General features: G+C 54.0%; 1 protein-coding gene across 1 annotated transcript in view; it reads left to right on the top strand.

Annotated features, from left to right (window-relative positions):
* Positions 1-25,993, top strand: part of LOC147733678 (transient receptor potential cation channel subfamily M member 7-like) — a 1,990,815-nt gene that overhangs the window by 1,543,577 nt on the left and 421,245 nt on the right. The gene's annotated exons all lie outside the window — the stretch shown is intronic.

Below are 25,993 nucleotides of genomic sequence, written 5' to 3'. Positions count from 1 at the left end.
CCGATTGCCCATTTCCTGGCGGACCATCTCTTGGAGGTTCTCCGCCAGGGCTCTGGTGGGAGGGAGATCTTGCTTCCCCCTGAGCAATCGGTCCCTTCTTCCCCGATGGGGGCTTGGAGCGTCCCGCCTCAGGGGATCCGGTGCCTCAACACCTTCTGCACCGGCACCTTCCAGCGCCACGTGACCCGGCGTGTCTTTCCTTCCACCCCTCTGCCTCCAGTCCGCTTTTACGGACTGGTTTTCCCTCCCTGCCGCCACTGTTGACTCCATCGTCCCGGGAGGCCCACTGGCTGGACTCTTGCGGGCCCTTAACACCTTGTGTGTATTGGCTAGGGCCGCTTCTTGTTTGTGGGACTCGGCTGAGTCTCTGGGATCCACGGCTTCCCAGGAGACTCTTCAATGGGATTTATGGCACCATGCTTTGGATGGACGGGAGCTGGCGGCGTTCATTCTCTGCTCTGCTCTGGACATCCTTGAGGTGCTGGGCCGAGGCTTGGCTTCCTCAGTCGCCCTCCGTCGCCAGGCTAGGCTTCGGGATGGTGTGTTCCCTGAAAATGTTCAGGAGCGGCTCATTGATCCTCCATTTGATGGAAGCCTGTTGTTCCATGTCCCGGCTGACTCTGCCATCCACAGGTTTCTGTCAGGGCTCCGTTCTCCTCCTCCGCCTTCCCCTCCTCAGTGACTGCTGAGTTGAGCTAGTTCTGGACTTTCTTGGGCCGGTTGTCCTTGCTGTAGAATCTTGTTACACAGAGTTGGCCCTGAGATTAGGTCTTCTGTTTTTCTTTGGGCTGCTTGTCGAGCCTTCCGCGGGGGTGTTTTTCCCTGTGCCTGTTTTGTTTTCCTCTGCTGCGGAAGTTCTTCCAAAGAGGGTTCCCATGTATTGGGACTTACTGTACCTTATGTGGGGTAGTGGTAGCTATTATATAGCTGAGCTCTGCTGGGGAGTGATGGTCACCTTCGGGTGCCTGTTCTCCATGGCGTTTTCTGTATGTTGCTATTGCTTCTTGGGGTGTGTGTGCGGCCCCTTGTGGTGGTGCGTCCGGCATTTCCTACCCTTCCTGCTCTTGTTCTGAGAGCTGGGACGCTTCTGTGTTCTTCTTGCTTTTGGTGGCTTGTGGCTTAGGTGCTGTTCTGGCTGGCCGTTCTGGTTGGGCTTGCCCTGTTTCCCTTGTTTCCTTGGGCCTTCTAGGCCTTCTTGTTCCTCTGCCTAGCCTAGCATTGGATGGAAGCTCTGTTGCCTTGGGAGTGGAGTGGGGTGCTTCGGCCTCCGGCCTTGCCCTTGGTACCTCTGTTGTGAGTGTACAGGCCTCTTCAGTCTTCCTCCTTCATCCCTCTGGGGGTTGCTGGTGTTCGACTTGTGGGGTCTTCTAGCCTGGAAGAGTCGAGGTTACTTCCCTGGTATTCAGGTTTGGTCCCCCGTGGGACCCTCTGTTCTGTCCAGACTGATGGGGTCCTCTCGCAGACCCTCCTTCCCTGAGGGTATTGCTAGGGTACCTATTCTACATGAAGGAATCTGCCACTAGTAGTCTCTATCAGATGTACGAGTTACTTACCTTCGGTAATGATGTATCTGGTAGAGACGATTCTAGCCGCAGATTCCTCCATGGCTTTAGGATAGCTGGTCTATAAGGTTGACTTACAACCAATCACCATAAGGGTTGTTTGGACTGATACAAGGTGATCACTAGAACTAGTGAACATCATATATCAGGCCAACTTCTCACACTGGTCATCCAGGCCTCCACTTCCCAGACCGCATTCCCGACGGCCCCGCCCGATCGAGAATCCAAGAGGTATGAGTAGTTCGGGAAGGTGGTGTTCTCGTCCCTCAGTTTGGGACTGCGGTCAGTTAATACCGCATGCCTCTTGGGACGATATACCCACACCCTGTGGGACACGGTCGCGGACGTGCTGCCAAAATGTCCGGAGGAGGTCCGGCCAAAACTCACCCAAACCCTTGCGAAGGGTCGAGATGCAGCACGGTATTCCATACGGTGTGGGCTGGATACCACGGACTCACTGGGCAGGGCGATGGCAACAACAGCGGCGGTTCGACGCCACGCCTGGTTGGGGTCTGCCAACTTTTCGGCCGATGTCCAGGCCACTCTGCTGGACATGCAGTTTGATGGTCGTCGCCTCTTTGGCGACAAGGCAGACCATGCGCTTGAGCGATTTAAGGGCTCCAGGGCTATGGCCAAGTCCTTGGGCCTCTGGGCCCCTTGCCAGCAAACTGAAGCCTTTCGCTCTTTTCGTGGCCAAGGAAGCGGCGCCCCCACACGTGCTGCCAGCCACGTGCCGCAGAATATCCAACAGCGCGGTGGCGGCCGTGGAAACCGCCGTGGCGGCGGTTGGGGACAACGGCGCGGCCAGTCCACACCTTTCCCAGCAGCACCTGCCTCAAAACCCTCCTAGTCCGTGCTTTCAGGCCCATGTGACGCCAGTGGGGGGCAGGGTTCGCCATCACCTCTTCCACTGGTGCACCGTCACGTCGGACAGGTGGGTGCTGCAAATCGTCCGAAGGGGCTACTCCCTCCCCTTCGAGGTGACCCCTTGAGCCATGCCACCGCAATGCAACTGCATGTCGGGGGATCACTTGCAACTTCTGCAAGAGGAAGTCACGGCCCTCTTGGCCAAGGGGGCCATCAAGCGCGTTCCTGGGCCAGAAGTAGGGTGTGGTTGTTACTCCCACTACTTTCTGGTACCCAAGAAGGGCAAAGGGGGCCTACGCCCTGTCTTGGATCTACGGAACGTCAACGGCTTCCTTCGGAAGTAGAAGTTCAAGATGCTGACTCTGGCTCAGGTCTTAGCTGCCCTGGATCCAGGAGACTGGATGGTAGCGTTGGACTTGCTGGACGCCCATTTTCACATCCCCGTCCTGCGGGCCCACCGGCGTTACCTCAGGTTCACGGTAGGCCCCGAGCACTCTTAGTATACCGTGCTCCCCTTTCGTCCTTACCAGCGCCCCACGGGTGTTCCCCAAAGTGATGGCCGTGGTCGCAGCCCATCTGCGCAGGTTAGGGGTTTCAGTCTTTCCCTACCCCGACGACTGCTTGTTGAAGGCGGGCTCGCCCCAGACAGTCGTCAACCACCTCCAGACTACAGCCGATCTCCTGCATCTGCTGGGGTTCTCCATCAACGTGCCGAAGTCACACCTGTGTCCCTCTCAGAAGCTCCTCTTCATCGGAGCGGTTCTGGACTCGGCGCAGTTTCGGGTTTATCCACCCGAACAGCAGGTTTGGGATATTCAGGCTCTGATATCGATCTTTCAGCCTTTATCCCGGGTCTCGGTCAGGGTGACACTGCGGCTTCTGGGGCTGATGGCCTCCTGCATCCTTCTGGTGCATCACGCCCGGTGGCGGATGCGGGCTCTGCAGTGGGACCTGAAGTTTCAGTGGGCCCAGCATCAGGGCAACTTGTCCGACCATGTCTTGATCTCGGAGGGCACTGCAAAACAGCTGCAGTGGTGGCTCACGGACCGCGATTGGGTCAGTGGCAGATCCCTCTCCCTACCCCACCCGGAGCATTTAGTTCTGACGGACGCGTCCCTCCTGGGTTGTGGAGGCCACATGGGAGAGGCGGAGATCAGGGGTCTCTGGTCTCAGGCGGAGTCCCAGCTCCACATCAACATTCTGGAGCTGCGGGCGATCCAACTTGCACTGAAGGCATTCCTCCCCTGGTGTTCACGGACAACACCACTGCCATGTGGTACTGCAACAAACCGGGCGGGGTCGTGGACCCTATGCCAGGAGGCTCTACGCCTCTGGCAATGGCTGGAACATCAGGGCGTGACCCTGGTGGTTCAACACCTGGCAGGTTCCCTGAACGCCAGGGCGGACAAACTCAGCCGTAGGTGCATGATGGATCACGAATGGCATCTGAACTCGGACGTGGCGCAAGGCCTCTTTCAGCAGTGGGGAGAGCCTTGGTTAGATCTATTCGCCACAAAAGAGGAGTTTCCAAGGCGGCACTCGCTCGGGGACGCTTTTCGGCGCTAGTGGAGTTACGGTCTATTGTACGCCTTTCCGCCTATACCACTTCTGCTCAGAGTGCTGAAGATCAGGCGCGACCGGTCCCAGGTTATCCTTGTGGCTCCGGACTGGGCACGATGATACTGGTATCCCGAGCTACTCAGCATGTCAGTCGATCCCCCGATTCGACTGCCTCTTCGGGAGGACCTTCTGTCGCAGCAGCAGGGGAAGGTCCTCCACCGAACGTGTCCAGTCTCCACCTACAATCTTGGAGTTTGAGCGGCAACAGTTGAGGCCATTTGACTTGCCTCCCGAAGTCTGTAATGTCATTCTGGCAGCCAGGCGTCCCTCCACAAAGTCTGTATACGCCTGCAGGTGGAACAGATTTGTGGCATGGTGCACAGCAAAGGCTGTGGATCCACTCTCTGCACCCCTTTCTGAGGTTCTCCTCTTCCTTCTTTCTCTTGCCCAGCAGAGCTCTGCTCTGGGCACTCTCAAGGGCTACCTTTCTGCCCTTTCAGCCTTCTTAAGGCTACCTGATCAGCCTTCCTTGTTCAAGTCCACCATTGTAAACCGATTCTTAAAGGGCATCACTCCTATGTTCCCTCCTGTTCCTTTCGTGATGCACCAGTGGGACATGAATCTTGTACTTACCTACCTAATGTGTGCTACCTTTGAGCCGCTCCATAACTGTCCTCTCCGTCTTCTTACTTTGAAGACTGCTTTCCTGGTTGCCATCACCTCTGCCAGGAGAGTGAGTGAGCTCCAGGCTCTTTCTTCTACACCTTCTTTCCTCTCTGTTCATCCGGACAAGGTTGTGTTGCGGACGAGACCTTTGTTCCTGCCCAAGGTTGTCACGGCCTTCCACATCGGGCAGTCCATTACCTTGCCCACCTTCTTTCCGCCTCCGCATCCCTCGAAAGAGGAAGAGAGGCTCCACCGTCTGGACCCGAAACGTGCGCTCTCTTACTATCTGGATCGCACACGCCAGTTCCGGGTGGATGACCAACTCTTTGTTGGTTACGTGGTCGCTAAGAAGGGAAAGGAGGTGCACAAGCGGACCATCTCGCGGTGGATCATCTTGTGTATCCAGGCGTGTTACTCCTTGGCAAAGAAGGAACCCCCTGTGGGACTACGGGCTCATTCTACCCGGGCCATGGCGACTACCACTGCCCTGGGCCGAGGAGTGCCCTTGCAGGATATTTGCCAGGCAGCTACGTGGGCCTCACTGCACACGTTTGCAAGACATTATTGCCTGGACAGCCAAGTCTGGAGGGATGGCTTCTTTGGCCGTTCTGTCCTCCAGGACTTTCTGGTGTGATTATTGGTTTGCAGACCCACCACCGGGGTTGGTATTACTGGGGTATCTATTCGAAGGTAAGGAATCTATCACTAACGTGTCTCTTTCAGATGCACAAGTTACTACTTGTGTAACAATATATCTGTAAGAGACATTAGTTAGTGATAGATTCCTTACCGACCCACCCATCCTCCCCGTTCTGCGAACAGATATCTAGGGTTAAGGTCATCCCCTTTCAGGGCCCTAGTTTCATGACACCAGTGTTGGTTCTTTCATGGCTCTGCGTATCTGGCGCGGAAAAGCTTTGCATCAGAACTGACGTCAGCGTGCATGGGCGGCGTCTAAGTACTCCGACGACGTCATTCCGATGCTAACGACGACGGACGCGGAGCCGCGGACGACGCCTGCCGGCGCGCAGGGGTATTGCTACGCAAAATTTTCCGGATCCAGTCTGACGCCTGGGGAAATTCTAAGGTAAGGAATCTATCACTAACTAATGTCTCTTACAGATATATTGTTACACAAGTAGTAACTTGTGCTTCACAAACACAGAAAGACTGTCTTTAGCCTGAATTGCAATTAAAAATACAACCTTTTGCCACCGAGCAGGTGTCGGACACGTTCTTTTGAGTAGGATTGGACTCTGTTAGACTGGTAGCAAGCACTATTTCCCGGCATGCCCCCTCAAATGGTACAAGATGCTCACTTGATGTTGGTGCCATACTGGGAGAAAGGAAGCAGTTCCCACTGCTTGAAGGTGGTTTGAGTTACCATCTGCCTCCTGTTTTTGCCTGCCAGAGGAAGTGTGCTTTTTGGGACAGCACCAGGTGTATGAGTATGAGGATCACTGTATCTGCACTTCTAGCAGGAAGCACAAAATTCCAACATGGATCGTTGCAGGTATGGTGCAATCGTACACTGTGGAGGATGGGCCAGTATTGTAAACCAATCCGTGAGGATCTACTTGGGTTTATCTCTAACCTCCAGGTGTAATAGCTTTTAGAGTGAAGCGGACACTGAGCAAAGCCGCAAGGCTGAAACACGTCTGCCCAGCGTTTCACGAAGACAGAATGACTTTGTCTTAAGCCTGAATTGCAATTGAAATTCAACCTTTTCTCCTGTTCGGGAACAAATTGATTCCGCCCTTGAACTTTTTAAGGAGAGTAGGGCTACTGCTTGCTTTTTGGACCTTTACACTCAGCTTCACCAGCAACACTTCCAACTTTCCATTTGTGGCTTCAGCCGAGACACCTATTAACGCTAGCCTATCCCACATAACAGGGAAACCGCAGTTTTGGGGGAGAGGCTATGGTACCCACTGCCTCACGGCCAAGGTCAGTATGCTGCTCAGTCAACCACCCACCCACCTCACCCTCCCACCCCTCATGCTACTTCAGCGCATCAGCCCCACTTGCAAAGCCTCTTAAGTGCCTCCAATTCTATCCAAGCTGCCTAGCGATCACATCGGACATGTGGGTCCTCCAAATTGTTCTCACAGGCAACTCCTTACCCTTCTTTTCGTCCTGCTCCAACTTCTACAGTTTATCCAACGCCTGATGGAAGACCATCTCTTCCTTTTGCGGCTGGAGGTGCAGAAGCTTTTGGCTGAAGGGCTATTGAGAGAGTGCCAGCATCAGAAATAGAATGTGATCATTTTTCCTGCTACTTTCTGGTGCCCAAGGAGGTAAGTCTTCGACCTATTTAAGATCTGCCCCTCTCAATGTCTTCCTCCGCAAGTAAGAGCCCAAAATGCTCACCCTGGCCCAGGTCTTTTCTGCCGTCACTCCTGTAGACTGGATGGTGGCGTTGAATCTACAATGCGCCTATTTCCATATTCTTGTAGCTACCTGTGGTTCAAGGTGGGAGAGGAGCATATTCAGTTCACTTTACTCCCCTTTGGTCTCACCAGCAACCTTTGGGTGTTCATATAAGTGACGGCGGTGGTAGTAGCATACTTTCGGAGGTCAGGGGTGCCAGTCTTCCCCTACCTCGCTGACTGGCTGTGGAAGGTGGCCTAGCACTAGGCAGTTGCAAAACCTCCTGTTATGTTTGGGGTCATCACTACGCTGAAGTCACACCTGTCTTCTTCTAGGATGCTACCTTTCATCTGAGCCATTCTGGTCATAGTAGTGTCTTTCCTCCGGGGAAGAGAGTCCAGGACATTCAGGCTATGATCCCAATATTATGGTCAAGTACGCCAGCTGTCACATGCAGGCTCTTCAGTAAGATTTGAACTCTTAGGGGACCTGACATCAAGGGGACTTCTCCATCAACGTCCACATCTCAGATTAGACTGGGAAAGATCTGCAGTGGTGGCTACTGGACTGTGATTGGGTCAGTGGCAGACCCTTGTTCGTTCCCCACCCAAAGCTTACAGTGGTAACCGATTGTTCGCTTCTGGGTTTCGGAGGCCATTTGAGAGAGGTGGGGATCAGAGGCTACTGTTCTCCGGCAGAGTACCAGCTTCATATCAGCCTTATGGAGCTGAGAGGCCATCTGCTTAGCGCTGAAAGCCATCCTTCTAGCTATCAAATCGGGGCTTGTACAGGTGCTCCCGGACAACATGACCGTCAAGTGGTACTGCTGGAGTCAAGTCACAACTTTAAGGTCTGCAGTGACTGCGCGTCATTGAACATGAAGGCCATACAGGACGAGAGGTGAAACTCTACTTCGCCAAACACCAGAGACTCCTCTCGAGATGGGTCAAAGGTCAGTCTTGACCGCATTGACAGTCCAGAAGTCGCAGGATTTAGGGTCGATTGTTGTTGCACTCCAAATCTTCGGGTAAGTCGAAGAAATTACATAATATATCCAAGCGGAAATAGGTCCATTCCCATCGCTCTTGTACTCCTGAGGGCATCACCATACCTCTCGATCTCTCTTCTGAAGCCGGTCAACTTCGGAGCCAATCCCACAATTTTTCCTGGCACAACCTGAGTTACCAAGGCTGTCTACAACACAGAGGCAAGCCCAAGAGTTCTACAAAGTCATTCTCTGACTATTCAGATCCCTTTCGAATCCATCTGGTGCACATGCAAGCCTTAAGCCGCAGTGGAGATCCTCCAGGGTTTGTCCTTGGAGTCAGTTGGACCACCCACAAACTCTACTGGGCCCCCCTTTACTCCTGTACTGACCCTGGGTCCATGTTCCACGCTGGTTCCCAGAGCATCAACGCCGGAGGATGAGGTCCCAATTCTGCTTTCTGACTCAGTCAGCACTGCTATGACTTAGACTACGGCTGCACTCTGTTTCCATCGAACCACAAAATACGTTGTATTCCTTATTTGGCACTGATTCCAACAATGATTATGACGCAGATGATGAAATTGGCCAACCTTACCATGAAGAGAATTTTTATAATGACCTCCAATAGACCCATGGCCTTTACACCTCTCTGAATTTGGCCTTCTTGCAGCCTAAAGTCCTGCCACTAAAGGTAGGGCTTCAGTTATGGTGGTCATTCTAAAGGTGACAAAGCATATACAGGTCCCATAAATCAAAGATCTTTGAGACTAGAGTATTTTCTTCCTCTAGTTTGACTCCAGTTGCTGGCTATTTCCTCTCTCTTTGGGAATTGGGTGGTTCAAGTTCTCCCAGGTGTCCCTAAAGACCTCTCACCTAATCCGCCTCAAGCCATACAGGTCTTGATGTGGCCAAGTTCGCAATTTGTTGTGGCCTAGATCACACCAGTTCTATCGAGCGAGCCATTGTCACCAGGCCTGACTGCAGTCAACAGGTTTTTCAAGTGATGTCCAGGCGTCCCTTATGGAAATGCCCGTTGACAGTTCTTGCCATTTTGGGGACAAAGCAGATTCCCCTCTGGGGAGGTTCAAAGAGAGCACGTCACGCTACCTAGGTACATCTGCCCCACCTTGCCAGCCACATCAGCCCTACAATTTCTTTTGCGGGTTTGACAGAGGTACCCCAAACCGGCAGCTGCTTCAGCCTGATCAAGGTGCCCAGCTGTTTCACGGCTGTGGCACCCACCAACCCTTCACTCCTTGTCCGCGAGTCAGTCATCCAATTGCTGCACCCCCCCCCCACCACTCCCAAACTCCTTGTGGCCTTTATGCCCAACCACTTTAGAATGCCCATAATGCGGCACCACCACCCAGTTGAAGAAAGGATCGAACTATTTCTGCTGGGTTGGCAGAACATAACATTGGACAGTTGGGTCCTGCAGATTATCCAGCAGAGATACACCTTATCTTTTATAGCTACTCCGCTGCAACTTCCCCCTACCCCGAATCAACTGGCGGAGGACCATCTGCCCATCTTATGTCAGGAAATGCTAGCTTTTCCTGCTAAAGGGGCTATTGAAAGGGTGCCTGCGCAAGGAGTGGGTTGAGGTCGGTATTCCTGGTACTTTCTGGTGCTAAAAAAGGACAGAGGTCTTGATCCTATTTTAGACCTACACTCTCTCATTGCCTTCCTCTAGATGGACAGATTCAGAATGCTCACCCTAGCCCAGGTCTTGTGTTCCCTCAACCCTGGAGACTGGATTGTGGGGACTGGATCTGTAGGACACCTATTACCATATCCCTGACCTGAAGGCCCATCAACACAACATGCAGTTCATGGTGACACTGGAGCATTTTCAGTTTGTGGTGCTCCCCTTTGGTCTCATCAGCGCTCCTTGGGTGTTAACAAAAGTGATGGTGTTGGTGGTAGCACACAGTCAGAGGTCAGGGCTTCCAGTCTTCCCCCTACCTCAATGACTGCTTTTTAAAGGCAGACTCGCCACAGGCAGTCGTCAACCACCCCTACACTACAGCAAACATTCGATCATCATTGGAGTTCACTGTCAACATGCCAAAATCACACCTGACGACTCTTCAGACTCTCCCCTTCATCAAAGCCTTTCTGGACGCAGTTCAGTTTTGTGCCTTTCCCCCAAGCAACGGAGTCCAGGGCATTCAGGCTATGATCCCAATCTTTCAGCCTGTGTCCTGGATTTCAATGAAGTTGACTCTGAGCCTGCTGGGACTGATTGCTCACCTGCATCCTGTTGATCAAGCTCGCAGGTGCCATATGCGGGCTCTGTAGTGAAATCTGTTCCATTTTCAGTGGGATGACCTGTCTAACTACATCCAGATTTCGGAGGGGACTGCAAAAGATCTGTAGTGGTGCTTACTGGACACAGACCCCTCTCCCTACCCCACCCAGTGCTGACAGTGATGACCATTGCACCCCTCCTGCCTTTGGGCAGCCACCTTGGAGAGGTGGAGAGCAGAGACCTTTAGTCTCAGTCGGAGTCCCAGCTCCATATCAACCTTCTGGAGCTGAAGTCTATCTGCTTGGCATTGAAAGCCTTCAATCTGATAGAGACTACTAGCCGCAGATTCCTTCATGTAGAATTATCCCCAGGCATGAGACTGGATCCTGAATCTTTTTTGCCACAGCAACTTTGCGCCCCGGGGGCGGGGCAACATTACACGACTCCGCCCAGCCGTCGTCCGTGTACCTGACGTCAGAGAGGTCACATAAGACCCACCCCGGCGCACCTACGTCAGTTTTTTTCTTTTCTGCGTGCAACGTGGATCCGGTCCTTGCTACGGGTCTGTTGAGGACCCCTTTTCTTTAATTTCTTTTTGGTGAAACAGTGTGCGAATGCCTTCGGGCTTCAAAACTTATTTTTTTTAACTCTTTTTATTAATTAACCAAGCAACAAACAGAAATAACACTCAGGTGGAAGCCAGCAATAGTTACATATGGTAGGTCAATTTGGTAGAGGAGTAGTCACATTACAATAACTGTTAGAGATCAAGGGGATCCCGGTGCGTCCATATCCAGACTCGGTGTAGGTGCCTCGCAGATATCCCCGCGATGAACATTCCACGCACCCCATATCTTCCCCCATTTACGCGGGCAGCCCCTAGCCAGGTACACCGCACGCTCTCTAAACATGCACCAGTCAAGATCATCCGCCCAATTCCCAATCCAGGGCAGCTGACTCGCCCCCCACAACTGCGCAATATTGCATTTAGCCACCATACACGCCAGCGTAACCTACTGCTTCTGATATTCATTGAGGTCTGTCAACTCACACACATTCAACAAACATCTCCGTGCCTCAAGGCCCACTTCCTGTCCCAGCACCGCCCTCAATTCCTCGTGTACAGCCCTCCAGTATGTTTGAACATAGGAGCAATTCCAAATGATGTGTGTAGGAGAGTAGGGTCTGCAATCCCATGATCACCCAGATTTTTTGCTTTTGTTTCACTGGTTTACGACTTTCTCTGGCTGTGGGCCTGCCAATCAGACCCACAGCCTGGCTGTTCTCTTTCTAAATTACGAGATGTACCCTAGGTGCATTTACCAATTGGTACTGGGCCACCTTATCAGACCCCGTAACGCAGGGCATAGGTGTACCCAGGGCCGCCAGGGGCTGCAGCATGTATTATGCCACCCCTGGCTGGCCTCCTAAATCTGACACAACTGGCTGCATGACAGCTGGGGCAAAGTCGTGTAATCACCCTTTGCTTTAGATATAGTCGCCCTATATCTAACCCTCCAATGGACACCCGAGTTCCTATCAGTCACTCCTATGGCAGGCCTTGACAATCCTGAAGGCAGAGTGCATGGGCTCGTGTGAACTAAGCTCTGGCCCGAGCCGAGCCCGGTTGCAGCTTGCGGACTCAAGACCCAATGGCTGTTCCATGATAACGCGTACCATATCGGTAACTTCGGTGTCGCGTTATCAAGACATGTCGAGTAAGGTGTCATACGAATCGGGATGCTGCCCTCTCACCAACTCTGGCGACGAGGTTAGCATTCCGCCCTTCTAGAGGGACACGACATGTACGTAACTGTGAACCCCGGTTAAAGTTAACGAAAGCCTCAGCTCCACAAAATGGATGCTGCCACCACAGACACGAGTCTGACCTCCTGCTGCTGGGAGTCCTTCCAGCGAGGAGCACTTGGACAAAGGGTTTCCTGTCGAGGGCGGCGTTCGCACCGTCCCAGACAGGGTTTGTGTATTCTGGGTAGGTAGGGCTTTTGCGAGAAGGTGACTGCGGAGTGGCACCCCGGTGCTCACTACGCATCTGCCGGTTAGAACCAGTTCCAGGGGCGACAGCCCTGGCCTGGGGAAAGTCCGGCAGGGGAGAGGGGTGTAACTACCCCCCTTCCTGGTCCCACCCTTAGGGCAGGACCTAGTCATGCACCCGCCCCTTTCTTTAGGATAAAGGCCGGAGCGGGGACCCTTCCAAATTAGATCATCTTTGAATCAAGAATACTTTCTACGAAAGGACTTCAAGACTCTTCTCAAGATTTCTCCCTTGTGGCTAAGGAGTAGTCACCCTGCATCAGCGGGCACCATCTAAGAACTCTGCGGTTTGCTGTAAGTCCTTCCTCAAGGAATCCGACGGCCCAGCTCGACGAGAACCGGCTTCCCTGGCACCTCTGACCTCTACCCACGTCATCAGCTCAGCTGTGATCTGTGGGTGCGACGAGACCTCGAGGGACCGGCCATCATCAGAACCTGCACGCTCTTAAAAACCAGCACGACCATCGAGATAACTCTCTGGTGAGTGCTCTGGGGTCCGAGAAGCCCCGACCCTGAGTCGCTCCAGCACCGAAGTGCAGTCTCCCAGCATCTCCACGATCTGCGTGGGGCCCTTCTGCTCGCTGCTCAGCACGTTGTCCGGTCACTAGCCGCTGGCTTGTGCCCTTCTGTGACGACATCCGAGAACCAACACTGCCGGTCTGGTTGCTCCAGACTGGCCCTTGCTTCCATCTCTTTGAGAAGCACCCCGGACCCTCCTGGTCCACTCAAGACGCCGACAGCGACATCCGTCGTGGGACAGCTCGCACCTCCACCGTGGTCGCCGACAACGCCTCCTGGTCCGTGAGACTGCAGAGCCTAGCGTCGCCCACTCACCTGGTCGAGGTGACGGCCAACTGGTGCCTTCCTGGTACCCTCTGACTACTGGCTAGTAGTACGAACTTGGTCCCCTCTGCTTTCAGGTTTTTCATCAATCTCTACGAACTATACACCACTGGTCGCCGGCCAGCAACTCCTTTTCTTCCGGCTCCTGGCTCGTCAGCGAAGACCCCGACGCCTGTAAGACTTGTGCAGCCGCAGCCCTCGTGGCTAGGTAAACTCGGCATTTCGGTGCCTGCATAGCCTCCTTACTCTAGGGTCCCGAGTCCCTCGCTTCCGACTTGCCTTAATCTTTCCGTGTCCTCGGACACTTGTCTTTAAACTGTGCACTTGAAGTATTTACTAAAAGAGATTTGGTTGGTGCTTAGTACCCTGTCCTCATAAAGAGTACAGGGCTGTTGTGATTCTTAATAAATATACTGTTTATTTTCATAACACTTGTGTGGTGTCCTTTCACTGGGTGTTCAAGGGGTACATGTGTGGTAAACAGCTGGCTTAACGCGCCCTCTCGAGTCTTTAGCCTTAGACTGCTCGTATCCACGCTACTAGGATAGCTGGTCTGTAGGTTGACTTACAACCAAACACCATAAGGGTCGTTGGAACGATACATAGCGGTCGCTAGAATAGCGAACGTTGCATATCGGGCCAACTTCTCACATTGGTGAGCAGCGGTTGGGATTTGAGCTTGCTGTTGTTTTGCCACACGTATCCTAAGAATATCTTGTTGAAAGATCGCACAAGTACTGTTAGTACATATAACTAAAGCTTAGAATACTCTGAGTTCTACTGAACCAGCTGTTGTAGCTCCTCAAGGCCTAGCACACCTTGGCTACAACTCTTAGCAAGGGAAAAGTAGGTAAACACATAGTGTAGGTAGGTGCATCACTTACACCACACTAGAAGCAGTATGTCGGTCACAGGAGGAAACATCGAGTCTCCCCTGGTGCCAGTTGACCCTCCACAGGTCATCCCGTCAAGATATACTGCGCTTAACTTCCATGAGTTACGACAAGTATGTACCTCTAGGAAAATTAAGCAAGGGGCTAACCCCACCACCTCCTTTCTGATTGGTCTCCTAGAGACTTATGATGCCAGAAAGGCTGAGAAGCTTCTTAGCCCTTCTAATCCAGAAAGAGACATGCCTCCCCTCGAGGGAACCCGGGACGATCCTGACCTCATTCACCTCGCAACCGAGAACGGGGATGCGGAGGAGGATGAGGATGAGGATCTCTCTGGGGACGAGGCAGATAAGGGACAGGTAGAAGTCGGCAGACTGACACGGTTCACCTTAAGCAGACATGATAGTGGTACTGGGGGACCCCCGGCGCTACTGTCAGGTACGCTTAACATTGGGAATGGACGAGTTAGGTCTCTATCCAGAGGCTCTAACAGATCCCTTCGAACCAATGGCTCTCACAACTCTTCTCAAAGAGGGATGACGTCCCCTCAGAGGAGAGTGTACGAAGCGAAAGAAAGGGCAGCTAATCTAAGGATCGAAAGGGAAGAACTTGCCCTGGCCAAGGAAAAGCTTGCTTTCGCTAGAGAGCAACAGTTAAGTGGGGCAGTCCCCACTGGTGGCAGCAATGTACCTAGTAATAGGGAAAAGAGTTTCGATACGAAACACCTTGGGAAGATAGTGCCCCCCTTTAAACAAGGGGACGACATCCACAAATGGATTACTGCTTTGGAGAGGGCCTGCACTGTGCAAGGCGTTCCCCAGAGTCAGTGGGCGGCTATCTTGTGGCTCTCCTTTGAAGGTAAAGGAAGAGACAAGCTCCTCACCACAAGGGTAGAGGACGCTAACAATTACCAAGTCTTGAAGAACACACTCGTTGAAGGGTTCGGCCTAACCACTGAGCAGTACAGGGTGCTGTTCAGGGATACCCAGAAAACGCAGTCTCAAGATTGGTCTGACTTTGTCGATTGTGCCACTAAGGCTTTTGAAGGCTGGTTGCTGGGCAGTAAGGTTACTGATTACAAAGGATTGTATAATTTGATGATGAGAGAACAAATTTTAAACAATTGTCAGAACCAGTTGTTGCATCAGCATCTTGTCGACTCGGATCTGACCTCTCCTCAAGAATTGGGGCAGAAGGCAGACAAATGGGTTCGTACGAGAGTTAAACAGAACCAGGGCCAGAATCAAGGTGGTCAGAAGAAAGCAGACCAGAAGGGTAAAGACTCTAAGGGGGAACAAAATGACCAGAAGTCTTCGACAGGTCCCCAACAACCCAAAGAGGGTGGGGGTCAGGCTCCCCAAAAGAAGAAAGAAGGCCAATCCAAACGATGGTGCCAGTACTGTAAAAGTAAATCTCACTGGTTTAGTGAGTGCACCAAGAAAGGAGGAGGGCAGACTCCTGCCACTGCAGCCCCTAAGGCACCTGTGCCCCCTAGTACAGTCAGCAGTGGTAGTGCGCCTCCCAAGGGTTTAGTAGGGTTAACCCTGGGTTCTGAGGGGCGTGACAACTTAGTTGGCACACTCACTCAGGCTGTCCTTGTCAGTACGGGGGACGCGGACGTGTCCCCTGACGTAAGCCCCAACACTTTGGGCAAATACAGACAGACGCCTTTTATAAATGGAAAGATGGCTCAGGCCTATAGGGACACTTGTGCCAGCGTCACCATGGTGACGCCTAACTTTGTGGACCCTGGACAGATCATGCCAGGTACAGAATTCCTGGTGACCAATGCAAGCAATGTCACTACCAATCACAGTATGGCAATTGTAGCTTTCTCCTGGGGAGGGGTAACTGGCCAAAAGAAGGTTGTAGTAAGTCCAGACCTCCCAGTGGATTGTTTGTTGGGCAATGATTTGGAGTCGTCACAATGGTCAGAAGTGGAGCACCGGACTCACATGGAAATGTTAGGTTTGCCAGCACATGTGTTCGCTGTGACTAGGTCACAGGTCAGGAGATGCCCCACTGAACAGGTGCTGGATCCTGGAACAACGGACCAGACACCTCCCAAGAAAAAGAGCAGTAGGGTTAAGGCTGCGCCTTCCCCCTTGCCCCAGGTCGAGGATCAAGTCTCAGAGGAGGCTGACCTACAGGAATTGAGGGAAACTGAGCCGAGAGAGTTCGAACTTGATCAAGTTGAATTCTTGGGCTCAGGGGGACCCTCAAGGGAAGACCTGGGGAAGGACCAGTTAGACTGCCCTTCTCTTGAACCCCTCAGACAGCAGGCTGCTGCTGAGGCTGCTGGGAACGCCACAGGTACCCACAAGGTATACTGGGAAGATGGACTCCTGTACACTGAGTCAAGAGACCCCAAGCCTGGCATGACCAGGAGGCTGGTCGTCCCCTTGTCTCAGCGTGGTTTCCTACTTACCTTGGCCCACGAGATTCCCTTAGCAGGTCACTTAGGCCAGACGAAAACGTGGGACAGGCTTGTCTCGCACTTTCACTGGCCTCACATGAACGAAGATACCAAGGAGTTTTGCCGCTCCTGTGTCACTTGCCAAGCCAGTGGTAAGTCAGGTGGCACGACAAAGGCCCCCCTTATACCAATGCCTGTGGTGGGGGTGCCCTTTGAACGGGTGGGGATCGACATCGTCGGTCCCATGGAACCACCGACAGCATCAGGGCACAAGTTTATACTGGTGGTAGTGGATCATGCCACCAGGTATCCTGAAGCTATTCCCCTTAGGACCACTACAGCACCTGTTGTGGCAAGAGCCCTAGTTGGAGTATTCTCCAGAGTGGGCTTCCCTAAGGAGGTCGTCTCCGACAGAGGTGCAAACTTTATGTCGAGCTACTTAACTGCTATGTGGAAGGAATGTGGTGTCAACTACAAGTTCACTACGCCCTATCATCCACAATGCAATGGGCTTGTTGAGAGATTCAACAGGACCCTGAAAGGGATGATTCATGGACTACCGGAAAAGCTTCGGCGTAGATGGGACGTCCTGATCCCCTGCCTCTTGTTCGCCTACAGAGAAGTCCCGCAGAAGGGGGTTGGCTACAGCCCTTTTGAACTTTTGTACGGGCATCCTGTAAGAGGACCCCTGTGTTTGGTAAAGGAAGGATGGGAGAGACCTCTCAAAAAGCCTGCAGCCAACATAGTGGACTATGTGCTCGGCCTCCGCTCGCGGATGGCTGAATACATGGAGAAGGCATCCGAAAACCTTAAGGCCAGCCAAGAACTCCAAAAAGCTTGGCATGACCAAAAGGCTGTCTTGACTGTTTACCAGCCCGGACAGAAGGTGTGGGTGTTGGAGCCAGTGGCCCCAGCAGCACTCAAGGACAAATGGTCCGGGCCCCACACCATCCTGGAGAAAAAGGGAGAGGTCACCTACCTGGTCGACCTGGGAACTCCCCGGAGCCCCCACAGGGTGCTTCATGTCAACAGGCTAAAAGCATATGTCGACAGGAAGGACATGAGTTTGCTCATGGCCCTAGATGAGGGACAGGAAGAGGAGAGTGACCCTCTCCCCGACCTGCTCACTCAGAATCCTGACGATGGCTCGGTAGATGGTGTTGTCTTTTGTGGCAGCCTCTCCGAACATCAACAGAGCGACTGTAAACAGGTTCTTCAGTCGTTCCGACATCTGTTTTCTCTGACACCCAGTCAGACCGATTGGTGCACCCATGAGGTCGACACTGGTGACAGCTTGCCCGTAAAGAGTAAAATCTACAGGCAGCCTGATCACGTTAGAGACTGCATCAAAAGTGAAGTGCAGAAAATGTTGGAGCTGGGAGTCATTGAACCCTCGGATAGCCCTTGGGCTAGTCCCGTAGTTCTAGTGCCGAAACCTCACACCCAGGGTGGTAAGAGAGAGATGAGGTTTTGCGTAGACTACAGGGGTCTCAATGCAGTCACTAAGACTGACGCCCACCCAATACCAAGGGCAGACGAGCTTATTGATAGGCTGGCTTCGGCCAACTACTTAAGTACGTTTGACCTGACAGCTGGGTATTGGCAAATCAGGTTAGCTGAGGACGCCAAGCCTAAAACCGCATTTTCAACCCCTGGTGGGCATTATCAGTTCGTGGTGATGCCCTTTGGTCTGAAAAATGCACCTGCCACCTTCCAACGGTTGGTGAATCACGTCCTTACTGGGTTGGATGACTTCTGCGCGGCGTATCTTGACGATATTGCTGTCTTTAGCTCCACCTGGGAGGATCACCTGGTCCACCTGCGGAAGGCATTGGAGGCGCTGCAAGCAGCAGGCCTCACTATCAAGGCCACCAAGTGCCAGATAGGGCAGACACAGGTTGTATACCTGGGCCACCTTGTAGGTGGAGGCCAGGTCCAGCCACTGGAGAGCAAGATACAGTCAATCAGGGACTGGGCTCCTCCAACCACCCAGACTCAGGTTCGAGCTTTCTTGGGCCTGACTGGTTACTACAGGAAGTTTGTCAGGAACTATGGTTCCATCGTGACACCATTAAATGAACTGACAAGTAAGAAAATGCCAAAAAAGGTTCAGTGGACAGCGAGCTGTCAAAAAGCATTCGATGACCTAAAGCAGGCCATGTGCACGGCGCCTATCCTCAAGAGTCCGGACTACTCCAAACCATTCATTGTCCAAACAGATGCTTCTGAGTTGGGTGTGGGAGCTGTTCTTTCTCAACTGAATTTTGATGGTCAAGACCAGCCCATTGCTTTTATAAGCAGACGGCTGACCCCTAGAGAGAAGAATTGGTCAGCTATTGAGAGGGAGGCCTTTGCTGTGGTTTGGGCCCTGAAGAAGCTGAGGCCATACTTGTTTGGCACTCACTTCAAGATTCAGACCGACCATAAGCCCCTCTTGTGGCTAAATCAGATGAAGGGTGAAAACCCCAAACTGCTTAGGTGGTCCATTTCCCTACAGGGGATGGACTTCACAGTGGAACATAGACCTGGTACTGATCATGGCAATGCCGATGGGCTCTCCAGATATTTCCACTTAGAACAAGAAGACTCACCTGGTCAAGGTTAGCTAGTTGTTCCGACGTTTGGGGGGGGGTCATGTAGGAGAGTAGGGTCTGCAATCCCATGATCACCCAGATTTTTTGCTTTTGTTTCACTGGTTTACGACTTTCTCTGGCTGTGGGCCTGCCAATCAGACCCACAGCCTGGCTGTTCTCTTTCTAAATTACGAGATGTACCCTAGGTGCATTTACCAATTGGTACTGGGCCACCTTATCAGACCCCGTAACGCAGGGCATAGGTGTACCCAGGGCCGCCAGGGGCTGCAGCATGTATTATGCCACCCCTGGCTGGCCTCCTAAATCTGACACAACTGGCTGCATGACAGCTGGGGCAAAGTCGTGTAATCACCCTTTGCTTTAGATATAGTCGCCCTATATCTAACCCTCCAATGGACACCCGAGTTCCTATCAGTCACTCCTATGGCAGGCCTTGACAATCCTGAAGGCAGAGTGCATGGGCTCGTGTGAACTAAGCTCTGGCCCGAGCCGAGCCCGGTTGCAGCTTGCGGACTCAAGACCCAATGGCTGTTCCATGATAACGCGTACCATATCGGTAACTTCGGTGTCGCGTTATCAAGACATGTCGAGTAAGGTGTCATACGAATCGGGATGCTGCCCTCTCACCAACTCTGGCGACGAGGTTAGCATTCCGCCCTTCTAGAGGGACACGACATGTACGTAACTGTGAACCCCGGTTAAAGTTAACGAAAGCCTCAGCTCCACAAAATGGATGCTGCCACCACAGACACGAGTCTGACCTCCTGCTGCTGGGAGTCCTTCCAGCGAGGAGCACTTGGACAAAGGGTTTCCTGTCGAGGGCGGCGTTCGCACCGTCCCAGACAGGGTTTGTGTATTCTGGGTAGGTAGGGCTTTTGCGAGAAGGTGACTGCGGAGTGGCACCCCGGTGCTCACTACGCATCTGCCGGTTAGAACCAGTTCCAGGGGCGACAGCCCTGGCCTGGGGAAAGTCCGGCAGGGGAGAGGGGTGTAACTACCCCCCTTCCTGGTCCCACCCTTAGGGCAGGACCTAGTCATGCACCCGCCCCTTTCTTTAGGATAAAGGCCGGAGCGGGGACCCTTCCAAATTAGATCATCTTTGAATCAAGAATACTTTCTACGAAAGGACTTCAAGACTCTTCTCAAGATTTCTCCCTTGTGGCTAAGGAGTAGTCACCCTGCATCAGCGGGCACCATCTAAGAACTCTGCGGTTTGCTGTAAGTCCTTCCTCAAGGAATCCGACGGCCCAGCTCGACGAGAACCGGCTTCCCTGGCACCTCTGACCTCTACCCACGTCATCAGCTCAGCTGTGATCTGTGGGTGCGACGAGACCTCGAGGGACCGGCCATCATCAGAACCTGCACGCTCTTAAAAACCAGCACGACCATCGAGATAACTCTCTGGTGAGTGCTCTGGGGTCCGAGAAGCCCCGACCCTGAGTCGCTCCAGCACCGAAGTGCAGTCTCCCAGCATCTCCACGATCTGCGTGGGGCCCTTCTGCTCGCTGCTCAGCACGTTGTCCGGTCACTAGCCGCTGGCTTGTGCCCTTCTGTGACGACATCCGAGAACCAACACTGCCGGTCTGGTTGCTCCAGACTGGCCCTTGCTTCCATCTCTTTGAGAAGCACCCCGGACCCTCCTGGTCCACTCAAGACGCCGACAGCGACATCCGTCGTGGGACAGCTCGCACCTCCACCGTGGTCGCCGACAACGCCTCCTGGTCCGTGAGACTGCAGAGCCTAGCGTCGCCCACTCACCTGGTCGAGGTGACGGCCAACTGGTGCCTTCCTGGTACCCTCTGACTACTGGCTAGTAGTACGAACTTGGTCCCCTCTGCTTTCAGGTTTTTCATCAATCTCTACGAACTATACACCACTGGTCGCCGGCCAGCAACTCCTTTTCTTCCGGCTCCTGGCTCGTCAGCGAAGACCCCGACGCCTGTAAGACTTGTGCAGCCGCAGCCCTCGTGGCTAGGTAAACTCGGCATTTCGGTGCCTGCATAGCCTCCTTACTCTAGGGTCCCGAGTCCCTCGCTTCCGACTTGCCTTAATCTTTCCGTGTCCTCGGACACTTGTCTTTAAACTGTGCACTTGAAGTATTTACTAAAAGAGATTTGGTTGGTGCTTAGTACCCTGTCCTCATAAAGAGTACAGGGCTGTTGTGATTCTTAATAAATATACTGTTTATTTTCATAACACTTGTGTGGTGTCCTTTCACTGGGTGTTCAAGGGGTACATGTGTGGTAAACAGCTGGCTTAACGCGCCCTCTCGAGTCTTTAGCCTTAGACTGCTCTTATCCACGCTACTAGGATAGCTGGTCTGTAGGTTGACTTACAACCAAACACCATAAGGGTCGTTGGAACGATACATAGCGGTCGCTAGAATAGCGAACGTTGCATATCGGGCCAACTTCTCACAATGTGCATCAGGGTACCCTCCTCGCCGCATTCTCTCCTGCACTCTCCACTCTCAGCCGTTCCCATTCGCACCAAACGCGGGCCCTTCACATAAGTCCTATGCAGGATTTTCAGCTGAACCAGGCGCAATCTCATTTTTATCGCCACGACCTTGGGAGAGGACACGGCCTCAGTCCAGCCCTCATCATAAAGTTCAAACCCATCTGCAGTCCAATTCGCCCTAAGCTTCACGAGTGGGTCCCCGATATTATTAATCAGATTTCGGTAAATGAAGGATGTGGTCTTCTCAGGCAGGTGGCCGTCCAGGACCCGGTCCTCAAGAGGGGAAGCCTCGGGGAGTTCAGCACCCTTCGGGACATGCGTGACCAAGGCGTGTCTCACTTGCAAGTACCGGAAGTACTCGTTTTGATGCGGACTATACCGGGCCGCCAAGGTCTCGAACGGCAAAATAGAGCCTTCCCCCCCAGACGTCTTTAATCTGGGAGATACCAGAAGGTCCCATTTATCGAACCCCTTCGACTTCCACAGGCTCCCCAGCTTCTCCGAATTGAACAGAGGGGTGGAAAACTTGCACGTTTTGTGGGCGTCTGATGTTGGCGACGGACCCGCACCTCATTTGTTTGTGGTGTTTGGGGGAGGTTCAAAGCACCACTGATTGCGCGGCGTGCCAACAGTTTAAGCCGAAGTCCCGGCGGGAGCGCCGGATGAAACTTCTGTTGGCGCGTCTCTCCAGGTCGACGTCCTCCCCTCGGTCTGCTTTGGCCGTTGTCCTCCCCCTTACCCGATGTCACGTGAGCGGCACTCCCCGGTGGGTAAGTGTTGCAGTTTGTCCCCACAGGTTGGTTTCCGGCCTGCCGGGGCGTGGACTCTCCGCGGGTGATGCGGCCCAGCGTGTCGTCCTATCCACCATTTCCCGGTGCTGGGGCCCAGAGTGTCGTCCTATCCACCATTTCCCGGTGCTGGGGCGTTGAGAGTCCAAACGGAGACATATGCGGCGGCTTTGCAGGCCTCGCTGGCATCTCCTCCTCCATCCCCTCCTGGGGCGTCAGCGGATCCTCGCCCTGCGCAGGGCACTCCGGGGTGCTGCCGCCGGCTCCAGCCCCGACTGGTTCGGATCCAGGCGGGGAGGATATTGCATCTTGCCACAACAACTAAAGTCAATAAGGCTCGCTGGGGAGGCCGGGCGTTTTCACACTTAGCAGCTAAGATGTGGAACTCGCTCCCGCCGAATATGCGGGAAATTAGCAACCGGATGGTCTTTAGGAAGACATTAAAAATTTACCTGTTCGCCAAAATGTGCTAAACCTTGCTATTTGCTCACCACACTATTCAGTTCAAGCGCTGCGAGGCCTTAGGGTATGTACGCGCTATATAAATATAATTTTTCATTTCATTTCATTTTCATTTCATTGTGCTGTTGGGGTGCGGCTCCTTCGGGGCACCTCCTTCAGGCTACGGAATCACTGCCTCGCTGCAAACTCCAGCGGGAGTCCCTGTGGTGTCACGGGAGGTCGCCAGGGCTCGGATCGCATCCCTGGGCCCCTCTCGGTCCTTTGAAAAGGTGGTCCTGTCTAAGGCCGAGGTGACGCCGCTATGACGCCGGCAGAAGCTGGACTGTGCTGAGCCACACGGGTCTGTGGACCCTCCTCGTTCCGCTCTGGATCGAGGTCGGGGGAGGACCCCTTGTCCCTCTCTGGGCCCCTCTCGTCCCTCCCCACAGGCAGCGGCCTCGTTGGAGGGCGAGTCGGAGGTTGAATCGTCCCTGGCACCGCCTCATGGTTTGGCGAGCGATCTACGCCTCATTCTGGGCCGCTGTTGGCGGAGGGCTTCGCGCCACCCTGGGGCCGGTTCACCACCAGCTCCACTCTGGTCTCCGATCCGGTCTCCAGTGGGGGGTGACTTGGAGGAACCTTCTCCGGTGACGCCGGATGGTGCCGACGTCCTGCCTCAGGCAGCGGACTCTACGGCTCCACGCAGGGGTGGTACCGCGGATTCGTCTTCAGATGCTCCTTCTTCTCTGGAGGCAGCCTGTATATTGGTGTCATCCTCCCCAGAGACTGGCCATGTGGTGTCTTTTTCACTGGCATCGAAGGGCGGCTCCCCGCCCTTCCTGAGGCAGAGGTGTCCGTCGGAAGAGCGGCAGGTCACTCATTCTTCGGCTCTTTCTGGCTGGCTTCCAGGTCTGGCCCTTGCCCGTCCCTCTTGGCCTCGGGGACGGCCGCCTCAGTTTGCAGCCGTCGCCACGGAGGTAGTACGTTAAGGAAATGGTCGATGTAGTCTCTATATATTTACATTAGTATTAACAGTTGGCCACAAGACATTTCAGATTGAGTTAATCTGGAACACAAATTAAATTTTTCAATCAAGTATTCAATAAATGCTCTTACAATTCAGAGTATTCATATCAATCCGTGTGGTATCAATATACTTTCATTATATACAGTATAATACAGTGCTCTCAGTGCAGAAAGAGATAAAGGTTTTTAGGGGGATTGGGGTGGTTGGGTAAGTGAGGGACAGGTTAAAGGTGGTGTGACATAGACACAATTCAATTATGTACAGTGGAACCTTTACAGCCTGATATAGGTCTATAGTTCCCTTTATAATTCATCACACATAGGGCCAAATAGATTGGTTTCTTCAATTCCTATGATTTGTGCTTGGTAGTTGTATGGTAATCTACGTTTCGACCCCTGGTAGATAAGGGTTATTAGTTCCTCATTATGGGGTCTTCATCTGAAAGAAACACGTTAGTGTTAGATTCCTTACCTTAGAATATCCCCAGGCGTCAGTCTGGATCCGGAAACTTTTGCGTAGCAGTACCCCTGCGCGTCGGTAGGCGTCGTCTGCAGGCGTCCCCTGCGGCTCCGCGTCCGTCGTTGGCGTCGTGCGCCGTGATGACATCGCTGGAGTATATAGACGCCGCCTCCGCGCGCTGACGTCAGTTCTTCTTTTTTCCGCGCCAGTGGACGCAGATCTGAAGAGCAGTACTCCGGTCTTTGACCAAGTTTTTTCGAATTATTGTCACTTTGTGCCTGTTAGGATGCCTGGGTTCAAGCACTGTGATGACTGTGAGCGCACGATGTCGGTCACAGACCATCACCGCCTCTGTCTCCGGTGTCTGGGCCCCGACCACGACGTGGACTCCTGCGTCGACTGCCGGGCCCTCACCAGCAAAGCTAGACGGGAGCGGTCCCGCAAGCTACTGGAGCTCCGGGTGTCGGCCCCACCGCTCCGGCGGTCCCGGTCCGGCCGGAGGTCGAGAGAGCGTTCGAGGGAGCGGTCGTAGGGCCGCGCCGAGCGTTCCGGAAGTCGACACCACTCGTCATCCTCGTCAGGTAAGAAACACAAGAAGTCGGGGCGTCGTCATCGTACCCCCGACTCCCCCCGACGCTCGCGCGATGCGGCCGGGGGTTCGGGTGACCTCAACCCCGCGGCTCCGCGAGAGTCGCCGGCGCGGCCTGCCCCATACCCTCAGGTCCCTGGGCACGGTGCGACGCCTGAGGAGATAGAGGCGTTCCTCATGGCCATGAGGGCCCTGTCTCCTCCGGCGGGTTCCACGGCGCCTACGGGCCCAGTGAACCCGTCCGGGGGCCCTAGCGGTTCTGCTGACCCTACCTCGACGCCGTCGGATGCTCCGATTCCGGCGCCGCCGGCGGCGCCGATCCCGGCGCCGCTAGGGCCTTCGGGGTCGACGCCGGATGGACGCCCATCCAACCCGGCGCCGATTCCATCAGGGTTGCCCGCGGCTCCGCCTCCGCGCGACGCCGGTTCCTCGGTGCCGGCTTCGGGCGGCACTGGGGCTCCGACGCCGGCTCCGGGCGGCGCCGTCCCCTTACCTTCACCGACGCCGGACGCGGGGCCAGACGGGCGTCGCACGACGCCGGTCCCGGCGCCGATGGGGCCCATGAACCCCGAGGAGCCGGTCTACATCGTTGACTCCGAATACGGAGAGGATGAAGAGTTCGGTGAAGGTTGGGAGGGGTCCGAGGACCCTCTGTCACGCGAGTGCCAGTATGACCCGGACTGGACAGGTGACTTGGGGGATGCCAGTGGTCTGGACGACTCTCCTAACCCTGGTCTGATCTCTCCTCCTTCCGTGGCATCGGTGGAGGGAGCTGCATATTCTGTGGTGCTGATGAGGGCTGCCAAGGCCTTACACCTTGAGCTCCCCGTCGCGGCCGTGAGGCCTAACATCCTCACCGAGGTCTTCAAACCGCAGTCATGCCCACAGGAGCCACTGCTGCCGTTTAATGAAGCCTTGTCGGACGTTCTGTTGGGCACGTGGTCCAGGCCCGCTTCAGGTGCGCCTGTCGATCGGAACGTGGCCAGGCGCCACCGTCCTTGTCCGGACGACCCCAAGTTCCTGTCTACCCACCCCACTCCTGAGAGTCTGGTGATCCAGGCCTCGACCTCCCAGTCCGCATTCCCGTCGGCCCCACCCGACCGGGAATCCAAGAGGTATGACCAATTTGGCAAGAAGATCTTCTCGTCCATTAGTTTGGGCCTGCGG

Source organism: Lissotriton vulgaris, chromosome 2_1 (genome assembly GCF_964263255.1).
Source record: "Lissotriton vulgaris chromosome 2_1, aLisVul1.2, whole genome shotgun sequence".
In the NCBI taxonomy this organism is placed as follows: domain Eukaryota; kingdom Metazoa; phylum Chordata; class Amphibia; order Caudata; family Salamandridae; genus Lissotriton; species Lissotriton vulgaris.
This window is presented reverse-complemented; position numbering and strand designations above follow the sequence as displayed.